Genomic DNA, 12,495 nt, shown 5'->3' with positions numbered 1-12,495 from the left:
TTTCTCATTGATTCACTTCCTCCCCTCCAACTGAATCTATGGGGAACAAATCAAACCGATAGGAATAATAAGGCTGATCTTTCAAAAGAGATCTCTCAGTGCTAAACAGATTCAATTTAATTCAAAAAAAAGTCAACATGGGCACCTCAAACTCAATGTATACAAAACTAAGCCTTCATCATTTCTCCCTAAATGAACTCCTCCTCCTAACTCTACCATTTTTGTCAGACTCACATTCTTCTCTCAGTCTCCCACATTAAACCTTGAGTTATCTGACTATTCTCTCCTTCACCTACTAAGGTGCACTCAATCCCAGTCACCAAGACCTGTTGATTCTACCTTAGTAATTTCTCTTACATTCAGGGAGGTAGCAGTAGTGCCGTGGAAATGTCCCTTCTCTGGAGTCAGAGGGGGCCTGGGTTCAAATCCGGGCTCTGCCACTTATCATCTGTGTAATCTTTAACAATTCACTTAAACTCTCCAGACTCAATTTCCTCCTCTACAAAATTGGGGGGGGGGGGGGGGGGAAGGGAAGGAAGGGGAAGAAAGAGGGGATGGGATGTATTTTAAAAACACTAAGGTGCCTTACTCTAAATCCATGATCCATCCTTTTCTAGACTCAATGTCACCTCCATATTACCATCTGTCTGAACTACTGCACTGTTTCCTTATTTTCACTCCTTTTCTTCCTCACATATTGCTGCCAGAATCTTTCAAATACACAGATCTGGTCTGGTCATTCTCCATTAGATTTTAAGTTCTTTAAGGGCAGGAGTTGTCTTTTGCCTCTTTCTCTATCCCCAAGAGCTTAATATAGTGCCTGGTATGTAATAGGTGCTTAATAAATGTTTATTGATTAATTAATTCTGCTTATAAATCTCCAGTGAGATTTATTGCCTCCAGGCAATCTGCTGCCACTACACTAAGAAACTGGTCTACTCTTCTCTTCCCCCCAGATATGCCATGCCTTCTTCTGTCTCAGGGTCTCAATTTACATGGTTCCCTTATGCCTACTGTCTGCCATCTTCTTCTTCAATTACTGAATTCCTGTCCATTTAAAAGGATACTCAACTATGCATACCTAGCTGCCCACACTCAAATGCTGCCTCTTTCATAAAGTTTTTCCTGATGTCTGCCCTTTCCCACTCCCCTTGCTAATGAAAACCTGACCCTTCTTTTGCTACTACCATGGAGTGTAGAGCAGAGGTGTCAAACTCTCTGCCAAGCCAGCAAAAAAACTCCCAAGTGTAGCCTGAAACAGTTTAAAAAGTAACTGGGAAATGTTTAACAAAATAAATAAAAATACAATACAACAGTTAATTTGTGGTTTTCTAAGTCAATACAAGAGTCACAGGGAAACATTTCTAGTTGAGTTCAACGCTGCCCTGCCGATGTAGTAGAGTATTAAGGATTAAATGTGATTGCCTCCTACCCCCGCCCTTCAACAGACTTTCTAAGCTTCATGGATGCAGAAACCAATATTACCTACACTTTTTACCTCCTTCAGCTCTATTAGTTACTCAAGGAATTTTTGTTAACAACACCTAGTTTTCAGAAGGTCTTAAGCTAGGCACTGGGAGATAAGAAATCTAGATACTGCCAAGCTGTCAAGAGACTTGCAGAGAACCTGGGTTCAAATCCCAGTTCTCCTATTTCCTATGTGACCTTGAGTCTTTCCATTGCTCTGGGACTCAGTAGTAAAATGAGGTAGTTGGACTTGATAGCTTATAAAATTTTTTCTCTCTAAGTCTATGTGATGTTATTCATAACACATGCCCAAGTAATTAATTCAAGAGAGATCAAGATTAAAGGCGAAGGACTTGAGGCCCATCAGGCAAAGGCCAGAACTTCCAAGAGGAGGGAAAGAACACTTTCATTTGGGGCAATCAGAAAAGGATCGCTTCACTCATTAACTAACAGATGGTTAGTTGTCTGAAAAATGCAAAGTCCCGTGCATGAGATTTTTTTTTTCCACACAGTTGTATTATTTCCAAAATATATTTTGTTTCTTCCATCCTCAGGGGGCTTACATTTGACCAGGGGGAATAAAACAGGTTCACTGACCAAAATTCCTCACTGCAAAACCAACCATTCCTCTCTCTCTCCATTGCTCTCTCTGTGATAATCGTTTTCAGTTGGACATATGCACTCACGTTCCCTCACCATATAGCAAGACCAACAAGATGTTAGTATTGAAAAGATGGAGCTCCACTCTCACAGGAAGCTTGTAAGAACAAGAGATCTTCAGTTTCCCCAAAGCATTCCCTACCATGCTCTTTGAGGGCAGCTAGGTGGCACAGTGGATAGAGCCCCCAGGGTCCTGGATTCAGGAGGACTCACCTCCCTGAGTTCAAACTAGGTTTAAAACACTCACTAGCTGCGTAACCATGGACAAATCACTTAACCCTGTTTCCCTCAGTTTCCTCATCTGTAAAAATGACCTGGAGAAGGAATGGCAAACCACTCCTGAATCTTTGCCAAGAAACCCCAAACGGGGTCTCAAAGAGTCAGACACAACTGAAACCACTACCACCACCACCTTCTTCCTCCTGTTCAACTCTAGGGCCAACTCAAATGACCGAATACAAACCTATCTTCCTGGTCATAGCTCTTGGTATCATCATCCCTCTCCCTTCAACAGGAACCTCAGACTCAGCTCCAGAAACAGGGAGCTCCCTAATAGAATAAGGCATGGGTGGGGAACCTTTGGCCCTTAAGTTTGGCCTTTGATCAAACAGTTGTTCAGAAGGTTGAACAAAGAGCCACACTTCAACACCTAGAGGCCACATGTGGCCTCAAGGCCAAAGGTTCCCCACCCCTGGAATAAGGCCTCCACACCACATCAAGCAACTACCTTTGGCCCCTCCCCTTGCCCTTTTCCAGCTCTCCCAATAACAGCCAATCTTTCCAATAACAGCCAGTCTTTCCGTAAGTTCCCTGAGACCGGGGACTATTATTTGCAATTGTATTCCAAGAGCTATAGCACCACGTAAGGGACACCATCAGTGCTCAATAAATACTTTACCTCTTTATCTAACTACCTACCAAAGAAGTAAAGTGTTAACAAGTAGCACCTACTTAAAAAAGAATTCATAAGAGTTTGCTCCCTTCCCTTAGGTTAAGTTAAAAACCCACTGGCAACTTTGTTTTACACTGATAAGAAGCCCTTTCTGGAGAGAAAGAGTTAAAAGAAACTTTTGCCCACCCTGGCTCAAATAGTCTCAAATACTAAATTAAATGGAATCTAAATTAATGAAACTCAATTATACATTGACTAAAACTACCCTGGAAAGACATGGGGGGGGGGGGCATCAGCACTTCTAACGACAAGATTTCAACAACACAAATAGTTTAACCTTAATAGAATCTGAAAACAGGCGCAAAAGGTAGTTGGGGGAGGAGGAGGGAACAGCTGAGAGTAAAAGGAGGTGGAGAAGGTTTTAAGTGCAAGAATTAGAAAGTGATGGAGAGTCTGGAAGGATTTTTTTTTAAAATAACATCTGAAAAGTGATCTGATTTAAGAAGAGCCCACCAAACTACCACCTAAGCAGCCCTTTACAGCCTGGGGGGTGGAGGATGTCTAGAGAAAGGACCTCTGACTAAAAATGCAAAGTGAGCTTTCCTAGGCAATGGCTGAGAAAGAAGGGGAGCCCCTTTGCAGAATTTCTCCCAAGGGGCCTGAGATTCAAATCCATACCTCTGACTATCTAATTTCTTAAACCAGCCTGGGAATCAGAGACGTCTTTTCCCAATCACATTACAACTAGTTTTCAAATAAATCTAATCGGAGGCCTAAATTACTCTGACTGAAGATTCTTTTCCCCAGAAGAAGGAACTCACTCCTACCTTTGCGCTGCTCAATAATGCAGTCAAATGGGCTGGGGAAAAAAAAGCTTGCAACATTTCTGATGCAGACTTAACTCTTTGGGGCTCCTGCTGTCACCGTTTCCACACTGGACCAAGCCTCTCTCATCTCAACCTACAAAAGGGCTCTTAAACTGGGCTCCATGGATAGATTTTAAAGGGTCCTTGAATTTGTTTTGTTTTGTTTTGTTTTTAATATTTTGATAACTATTTTAATATGAGTGGTTTCCTTTGTTATTCTATGTACTTTATGCATTTAAAATCATTATTCAAGAAGGGGCCTTCCTGAGGAAAGGCCAAAGTGCCAAAAAGATCTAACACACATACACACAGAGTAAAGAACCTATGGCCTAAGAAATCCTGGCATACACTGCAGGCAAAAGGCATCATTCAGGGTACCATGCCACCTTATACCCTTGTCTCCATGTAGGCAGGCTCTTATCTGTATGCAATGAACCATAATTACCACTGACTTCTGGAAGTCCAAGGGACTTTCTCCCCCCCCCCCCCCCGCCCCCAAAAAAATAACCTACACTTTCTTCACCTACTCCCACTCACTCTAATACAAAGATCTTTTTTAAATCACCTAGCCAAAAGCAATTTTTGAAAATCACTTTTAAATTCATTTATTCACCAAGCACTTATTAACCCCCACTATGTGTCCTAGGCAATATTCTGGGAGCTTAAAGTACAAAGACAACAGTCCCTGCCCTAAAGGGACTATTATATATATATATATACACATATATATATATACACACACACACACACATATATATACATATATATATATATACACATACATTCTATTGGGGATAAAGTACAGAGAGAGAAGGAAATTTAATTTGAAGGGAAGACAGTAGCAAGGAGGCAGCTACAATCAAAAAAAGTTTTCGTAGCCATGCCCAAAAAGAAACCTGGGATACTAAGTTGCATCAGTGGGGAGGAAGAGCAGTCCAGACCTATCCATGTAGAAGTAGAAAGAATAAACACCATATTTCTCCCTCTGTCCCCATCAATCCCCACCAAGGTAAAGCCCAAATCACCGGCTTTCTCAATAAACTTAAGTGAGAGAAGGGATTCTCTAGCTCCTATTAGCAATTCCAAGGACTGTAAGTCTTATAAAAATCCTAGTTGCTTTTTAAAAGTCTATTTTGTTGGGGGGCGGGGGGGGGGGGGGGGGGGGGGGACAGGAGGGTTTATTTTACCCAGAAGAAAAGACTTCATCATAGAGCAACTCTCTGGCTCATATTACTAAGACTGCACTAACTTCTCAAAAATGTGCCACACCACCCTAGCAAAGAAGCATTCCAGTAACTAAAACAAAGCTGTACTTTCACAAATCAAGCATTTTTCATCTCTCCCCCCCCATTTATTCCCTTCATCCTTCATTGAGATGCTAATTCAGAAATTTCATTAATCCACACACATCACACCAGCCCACCCAGGACCCCACATCCATCCTCCTTCCCATTAGCCACCAGGCTTTATGAGGCAGGAAATAAAACCTGGGGGGACTGGGTATTGCTTGTGCACATTGAAAACCCAGCACCTGCTCCCACCACCTGGGATCATAGCCTCTGGTCTGAATCAATCAATCAACAATCATTATTAAGTACCCACTAAGCTGAAGGGGAAGGAGTTTAGGGAGGAAGGAGGAAGAAAGATAGATAACAAAGACCTGATGGGGGAAAAAAAAATCAATCTCTGCCTTGCCCTTACCAAGCTTACATTCTATGAGGAAAAACAAGTACTGTTAAATATAGGGAACGGAAGGGATCAAGCATTTATTAAGCTCCTACTAAGTACTATATATTGTAACTATTATGTGTTAACATTTAAAAGTTTCATTTGAGCCTCACAACATACCTAGGAGGTAGGTACAGTTGTGATATCCTTTTTACATTTATGAAACTGAGGCTAAGTAAATGCAAGGTAATAGGAAAAGGGCTCTTTTTAATATCACTTTACGAAAACAAGCTTATCTAGTGTTCTTCCCATTATAATCATGCTGAAAGATAAATATTAGTGTGAAAATTGCCTTAAATATACAAGCTGTTCTCCATTATCCCATGTGGCAAGGCCACAGAAAATTTGGCTTCTTACTTACCTTCCTGCCTGCTCAAAAAAATTACACCCCCAAACATTCCTCTACTGGGCTACCTTCCCACCCCACGTGACTCAAATTCATAATATGACCTGGGATTTCTGGAAACCTATATATTCTTTTTCTGGGTCAGCTGACATGTATATAATGTTGGAGTCCATCTCTCATCTGTGAAAGGGGCTAAATCAGACTTATACCTTCTAATTCTCTCTCCCAAACTCATTTTCCTCATTTTTAAAATGAGTATAATAACAGCAACTACCTTATAGGGTAGTTGTGAAGATCAAATAAGTTTACCTATATAAAGTGCTGTGCAAATATTAATCAGTCACTTTCAGTCACCTCTCACTCTTTATGACCCCTTTTTGGGGTTTTCTTGGCAGAGATATTAGAGTTCTCTGCCATTTCCTTCTCCAGTTCATTTTACAGATGAGGAAACTGAGAAAAGCAGGGTAAGTGACTTGCCCAGAGTCACACAACTAGTAAGTGTTGTCAGATGTCAGTCACATCTGAACTCAAGTCTTCCTAACTCCAGGTCACTGTATCATCTAGCTGCCCACAATTCTTCAAATGCTACATAAATACTATTTATTATTATTATTAGAAATGGAAGCACACTTGAGGCCATCTAGTCCAATCCCTGCATTTTACAGATGAAGAAACTGAGGCCCAAAGGGATTAAAAAACTTGGCCAAGCTCGCATAGATTTGTCTATGTTCAGGGAGCAACAACTAGTTTTAACTTCAGACAACCATAATTATTAGGCTTGTGACTCTACTAGAGAAGAAAAGAGTTGAAGAAGCTAATTAAAAATTTCAAGCTAAGAAAAATTATTTCTGGATTACTCACAGTTTTGTATTATCTGTACCACAGCCCCAAGTCCCCTTTCATCAGCATTATTTCAAGTCAGAATGTAAAAATTACAAGGCCTCTCGATCTACATCCTGAAGAGGAAGTAATAATAACAGCAATAATAATAGCAGTCAGCAAGCATTTATATAAATGTACTTGAGCCTTGAAACAACCCTGTGAAGTCGGTGCTATCAGGATCCCCTTTCTCATATAAAGAAATGGGCTGGTCAAGAGAATTAGAGACACAGGTACTAATCAGCCCATTTCACAGAGGAATGAATGAATAAAAAGGTTAAGTAATTACTTTACTATGTGTTAAGTACTGAGGATACATATAAAAAAAGTAAAACAACCCCTGCTCTCTAAGAGTTTATAATCTAATGGAGAAGACAACAAATGAGAAATGGATTCCAATATGGCAGCCAACCCAGAAAAAGAACATCTAGGTTCACAGAAATCCCAGTCTAATCTCTCTCCACCAGCCCCAGACATCCTTTGGATTAGCCATCAATTAATACTAAAAATACCCCCCCAAGACACAGATTCCAAGTCAACTACTTGCTTAAATGGCCTTCAATTTCCCCAATACTTCCAGATTGGCTACAACCTCATGGCTGTTCACAGAAATATTCTTAGTGACCCCAAAGGACCTTTTGCTTTATTAAAGGGAACCAACCGACTGCACCCGAAGGCAACCAACCCCCTTTACAAGCTTTGTTTCTAAAAACCAATACTTACATATACAAATCTGGTAGAAAATATTGAAGGATTCTGTCCTTTCAATATCTACTTATGTAGCATCTAACTCAAAACATTCAAGGCACACGATGCTTAAAAGGAGGACAAAACTGATTCACACTTCAACACAGTCCACGGGCAACATTTTTTCACAACTATGCTTATATAAAATACTATCCTACATTAACCCATGTCATTATATGTAAGCCTTCACTGTCAAGTTGTGAAAAGGCCTCTGTTTATCATGGAATATGTCTTCCCCAAACCAAGAAAAAGTACTTGGAGACGTCAAACCTTCTTTTAAAGGATCCCTTGGCAAAAAGGTCTTGTCTTAAAGGGAAGAGCCCAAAGAGGTGTGGTACCACCTAGGTACCATGTCCAAAACATCATATGTAACAAACACTACAAACAAAAGATGCTTTTTCTTTTTTTGGGGGGGGGGGTTTAGAAAAAAATATGAATTATGATTCATGATCTTCCAAACCTTGGTTACATAAAGAACATCCTAGGCTTAAAGAAAAAACTGCTGTCTCTGGTTTAATGACCAACATGAAGGAGATAAAATAAATATCTCATTTTTTTTTTCTTAAATCAAATGACTCTTCTTGGCATGGAGGTGAGGCAGGGCAATAATTATGCTATCCTGGGATAAATCCAAGTAAAGATTTTGTTCACTCTCACAGCACTCTGCATAAGCACACACCCCAGACTCTCAGTTTTTCAGCTGGTAAAAAATAACAGAGCTAATTTGTTTAAATAATGCCTAGTTAGGAAACATTTGTTAAGTGACAATAACAGTTTATTCCTAAGTGTCTGGAAGCTCAAACTCCTGAAGCAGGCTGTCTGAAAGCAAAGCTAGGGGGAAAAAAAGGGGAATGAAAGAAAAGCTCACTGTCCATAGCATTTGTAAACTTTTTTTACTTTTTATTTTTCCTACTCTAATGAACTCTGGTCCACTGGGCTAAAAAAAAAAAAAACAACCTAAGGAATTTCAGGTGAACCAACTGCCCAGCCTTTACTTGGGCAGGTTGGACCAAGCCCAGCCCCAGTGCACAGAAAATTATTCTGGTAAAGTTAAAATCAGGATAATCAAGGGTGTCTGACAGGTAGGCAGATTTGACAAATCTGCAGAAATCAGGACAAGGCAAGGGACCAGGCAAGGATGCTGATCAGCTCTATTTGTTGGAATCTTGAAAATGATCATTTTCATCAGCAAAGTACAGAGCAAATATTTGTGAGCATTGCAACTATAAATTCCTTTTCTTAAGGCTCTCTTTAACACTTTGTGTTTCTTCTTTGGGGTATTGGGGAATGGATTTCCAGATCAGAATTCAGTTTTCTCCCTGATGTGGCCTGCTAAAAAACGAACCTCAGTTTACATGCTTCCACGTGACTTTTTAAAAACTATTCTGCAGTCCCCTGTCATTCCCAGGCACAATTCCACAAAAACAGCACAAGTCATGCTGTCACCAACCTCTGTATAATCCACTCAAGTTGCCAACTGCTAGGTCTAGTCTTGGGGATGAGTTTATCTAACCACTGAAGAGGCCAGTCAGGAACACATGGAGGGACCAGAAGGGATTTTCCTTCTTGCTTAAAGATTCTTAGAAAAGCACATGTTCCAGGCACAAGGCTGGTTAGAACCTGCCAAGCCAGGTAGCCTTCACACCTTCCAAAGTGTACAGAAGCATGGTACTCTGGAGGAAAAAAAAAGTATCTGTTTCTCCAGCCCCTCATTTATATCTTCCTACTCCCATACTCTTCATTTGGAAAGGGGAAAGGTGGTGATGGCTTACATAATGTACCCCTAAGCTGTCCCATTTGGGTGGCTACACACAACTTCAAGAAAGGACCAAGACAAGCACATATACAAACTCCCAGCCCACATAGTTCAGGCATGCCCCCACGGGCAACGCACACATGCATGTCCAAAAAACCCAAAAGGCACATCCCTAGGGTCCTGTGGTTCTTCGGCTGGAAGAATGAGGGCTTTATAACATTGCAACTCTCAATGGCGAGGCCCTCTCACCACCACACCCCACCCCGGGGCTGCCAATTAGGGCACTTACGCCCCCCACCCCCTTCACCAGGGATGTCTGGCAGCTTAGGGAGGGAGAGGGAAGAGAGGCGAGGGGAAGGAGGCCCTGCCTAGCCATACTGAAAGTAAAGGAGAAGAAAAAAAACTTTTCCTCCCTCCACCCCCCACCACGTCCTTCTTCTCTCTCCCACCCCCACCCTAACTCTTCCTCACAGAGGAACCCCAGCTAATGCAAAAATGAAACTTATTAAGTTTCTTGCCTACCTTAGATGGCTCTGCAACAAGTGCATGTGTGTGCAATCCGACCAGGAGACCGGTCTCGGCTGGGGGGGTGGGGGGGAAGGAGGGGGTGCAGGACTGATGGAGTAATTTCAATATTAATTTATGACAGAGCCGCCTCTTCTCTCAGCGCTACTCACTTACAGTACAACCCTCCTCCTGTAAACAAATATCGCTCCGCCAGGAAACATACTCCCCATATGCATGGCCCCTTCCCCCCTCCTCCGTAGCCGCCCCCCCTTCCCCCCCCACCCCCTACGTTTCATTTCTTCGCAGAGTAGATCCCCCTCCTCCTCCTCCTCCTCCTCCTCCTCCTCCTCCTCTTCTCCTTCTCCTCCTCCACCCTAGCAAGAAACTTACTCCGCATAAGCCTACACCCTCCCTTCAGGAAATCTACTCTCCATATGCATACAGCCTCCCCGCAGGAAATCTACTCCCCACTCCCCCACCCGTCCCTATATGCATGCACCCCTCCCCTCTGGAGATCCCTCCCCCTCCTCCTCCTCCTCCACCAGCGCCCTGCCCGGCTAGAAACTTACTCCGAAGCGTGCAGGCTCCTCTACACTGGAAACTTACTGCCCTGTATAACGCCCGCCCTTGCCCCCTCTTCCCCAGTCCTCTTCACACCAGCAACTTAAAAAGTCTCCACATGCAGACTCTTCTCTCCTTCCCTCCTGGAAATTTGCAGCGCTGGGCTCTGCCCCGGTGCATCCACCCTCCCCTCCAGGAAACTTACTCCCCATCTGCATGCACCGCCTCGGAGCTTTAAGCTAAGAGGAAAGGGGAGAAAGGAGAATACATCGGTATCCATCGCCCCTCCCCCGGCTGCAGCCCAGGCCGGGCAAAGCCACTGTAACCTGGTCTTACCTTTGGTTCTGCCCCCCTTCCACATCCCCCCCTCCCCAAGCCTTTCTTACCCCGCTCCCCAGCGCCCCGTCCTCGCTCCCATTACCCACCCCTAGCAACCGTTCCCAAGCTCCTCTCGCTTTTTTTTATTTTATTTTTTTTTTAATCCAAGGATGCAAATTCCTCCCCTGTCAGCAAATCGACTGTCAAATTATTTTCTTGCAAAAGGAGAAAAGGGGAGGGGAGGAGGGAAAGGAAAAGCAGAACAAGGAGGAGGGAACTGGGGGGGGGGGGAAGAGGAGAGGGCAAGCGTGGAGATATCCCTCCGCTGAGATGGGTCTGGCCCCAGGCTGAGAAAGCAGGAAGTAAGGTGTCCAGCGCCCCAGCCTCTCCCCGCCAGCCCAGCAGCCCAAGCAGCCCGGTCTGAGCCTGGGGGACCCGACCTCATTGTTTGCATCCTTCTGACGGGAGCTTTGTTATTTACTGATTTATCCTGCAAAAGCTCGCCCCCCTCTTGGGAGCCAGGGGGAGCGGGGAGGTTCAGGGGGTGGGGGGAGGGGCTCAAGTCCAATGCCAAGGGAGGTAGGGACCGCAGGGCAGGTACAGAGGCCGCCCAGCGGAGGACCTGTCAAGCCAAGCTGTAGGGGAACCCCCCGCCCCTCCCCCACTCTCTCCGCCCTCACTGCTTCTGCTAGTAGAAAGAGGCCTGGAGGAGGGGGCGTGGGTATGGCCTGGGCGCTGCCTCCTAGATCCAGACCTGTACGGGAGCGTGTCCTGCTATGCTTGAACCGTCCGCCTTCTCCCGCACCCAATTTACTAGAATTCACTCATCAGTAAATTGGAAGTCTGATTTGTTACAATTTCTCTACTGGAGCTGGAGAAATAGGGGGGGCAGGGGGAAGGGACGTCCTCCTCCACCAGCTCCCCTACCTCCCCGCGCTGTTTTAGGCTTGGCGACCCAGTTGGGGCGCCCAGTAAAAGGCATCGGGCTTAAAAGGTTCAGGACAAGCGCATCCCTCTCTGAGCAAGGATGATGGGGGAAGGGTGGCCCAGGCTCTAGACGTCGTAGAAAATGTAGATCTCTAGGGAGGGGTCTCAGGCTAGGAAGGAGGCTAGGGAGGGAGGTTGCCTAGGAGAGAGGGGCTGGGGGCAGCGCCTGGGAAGGGGAGGGAGTGCATGGGGTGCAGCCGCTGGAGTACGCCCCTCCTCACACGCCATGACTGTGTAACGTGGTGTAAGGGAGGAGGGGATTGTAAAAGGAGGCAGCCCGAGCTGGGTTAGTATTGGTGCAAAACCTAAACCCTCTCCTCCAGGTCTCCTCCTCTACCTCCTCCTCTTCCCAGTCTCCTCCTCCCAGTCTCCTTCTTCTCCTCCTCCCCCCCCTCCTCCTCCTCTTTCTCCTTCTCCTTCTCCTCCTCCTGCTTTGCGGGGGAAGCTACTGCACCCAAACTCTGAGCCAAAGCGGGCTACGAAATAGGCGGTGTGGGAAGATGAAAAGCCACTAATGGGTTAAAACATCTCCCCTAGCTGCCAAACTCTCCGCCAAAAAGCCACGATATGGTCCTGAAGTTAGTGTGAGCCGGGGCGGGCATGCCCAGGTGTGTGACCTGGTCCTAGAGTCCGTGTCCCACTTCCCTTTAAATATTTCTTGGACTCCCGAGCCGAGTAATTTTTTTTTTTAAGTGGGCTCATCAGACAAATGTCTCGTCTGCAAACCAAATTAGAGGTCTCTTTCCTGGAGGGCCGACCAGACATGCCGAGTTATTTCCAA

General features: G+C 44.6%; 1 protein-coding gene across 6 annotated transcripts in view; it reads right to left on the bottom strand.

Moving 5' to 3' along the window:
* The window catches only part of TRERF1 (transcriptional regulating factor 1), a 305,915-nt gene extending 295,054 nt beyond the window's left edge, over positions 1 to 10,861 (bottom strand). For 4 of the 6 annotated variants that reach the window (XM_069065954.1, XM_069065957.1, XM_069065958.1 and 1 more), the window contains exons 1-3: positions 10,796 to 10,861; positions 10,418 to 10,648; positions 9,864 to 10,037 (exon numbers count right to left, since the gene is read on the bottom strand). The gene's annotated coding sequence lies outside the window, so the exon portion shown is untranslated. Of the gene's footprint in view, positions 1 to 9,863; positions 10,038 to 10,238; positions 10,318 to 10,417; positions 10,649 to 10,795 lie in introns of those variants that run through there. The other 2 variants (XM_069065952.1, XM_069065953.1) reach the window with 2 other exon arrangements.
* Between the last annotated feature and the right edge of the window lie 1,634 nt (positions 10,862 to 12,495).

The sequence above is a fragment of the Petaurus breviceps genome, unplaced genomic scaffold (assembly GCF_028583685.1).
Source record: "Petaurus breviceps papuanus isolate PSGF00001 unplaced genomic scaffold, PetGlider_PUasm1.0 90701, whole genome shotgun sequence".
NCBI lineage: Eukaryota > Metazoa > Chordata > Mammalia > Diprotodontia > Petauridae > Petaurus > Petaurus breviceps.
This window is presented reverse-complemented; position numbering and strand designations above follow the sequence as displayed.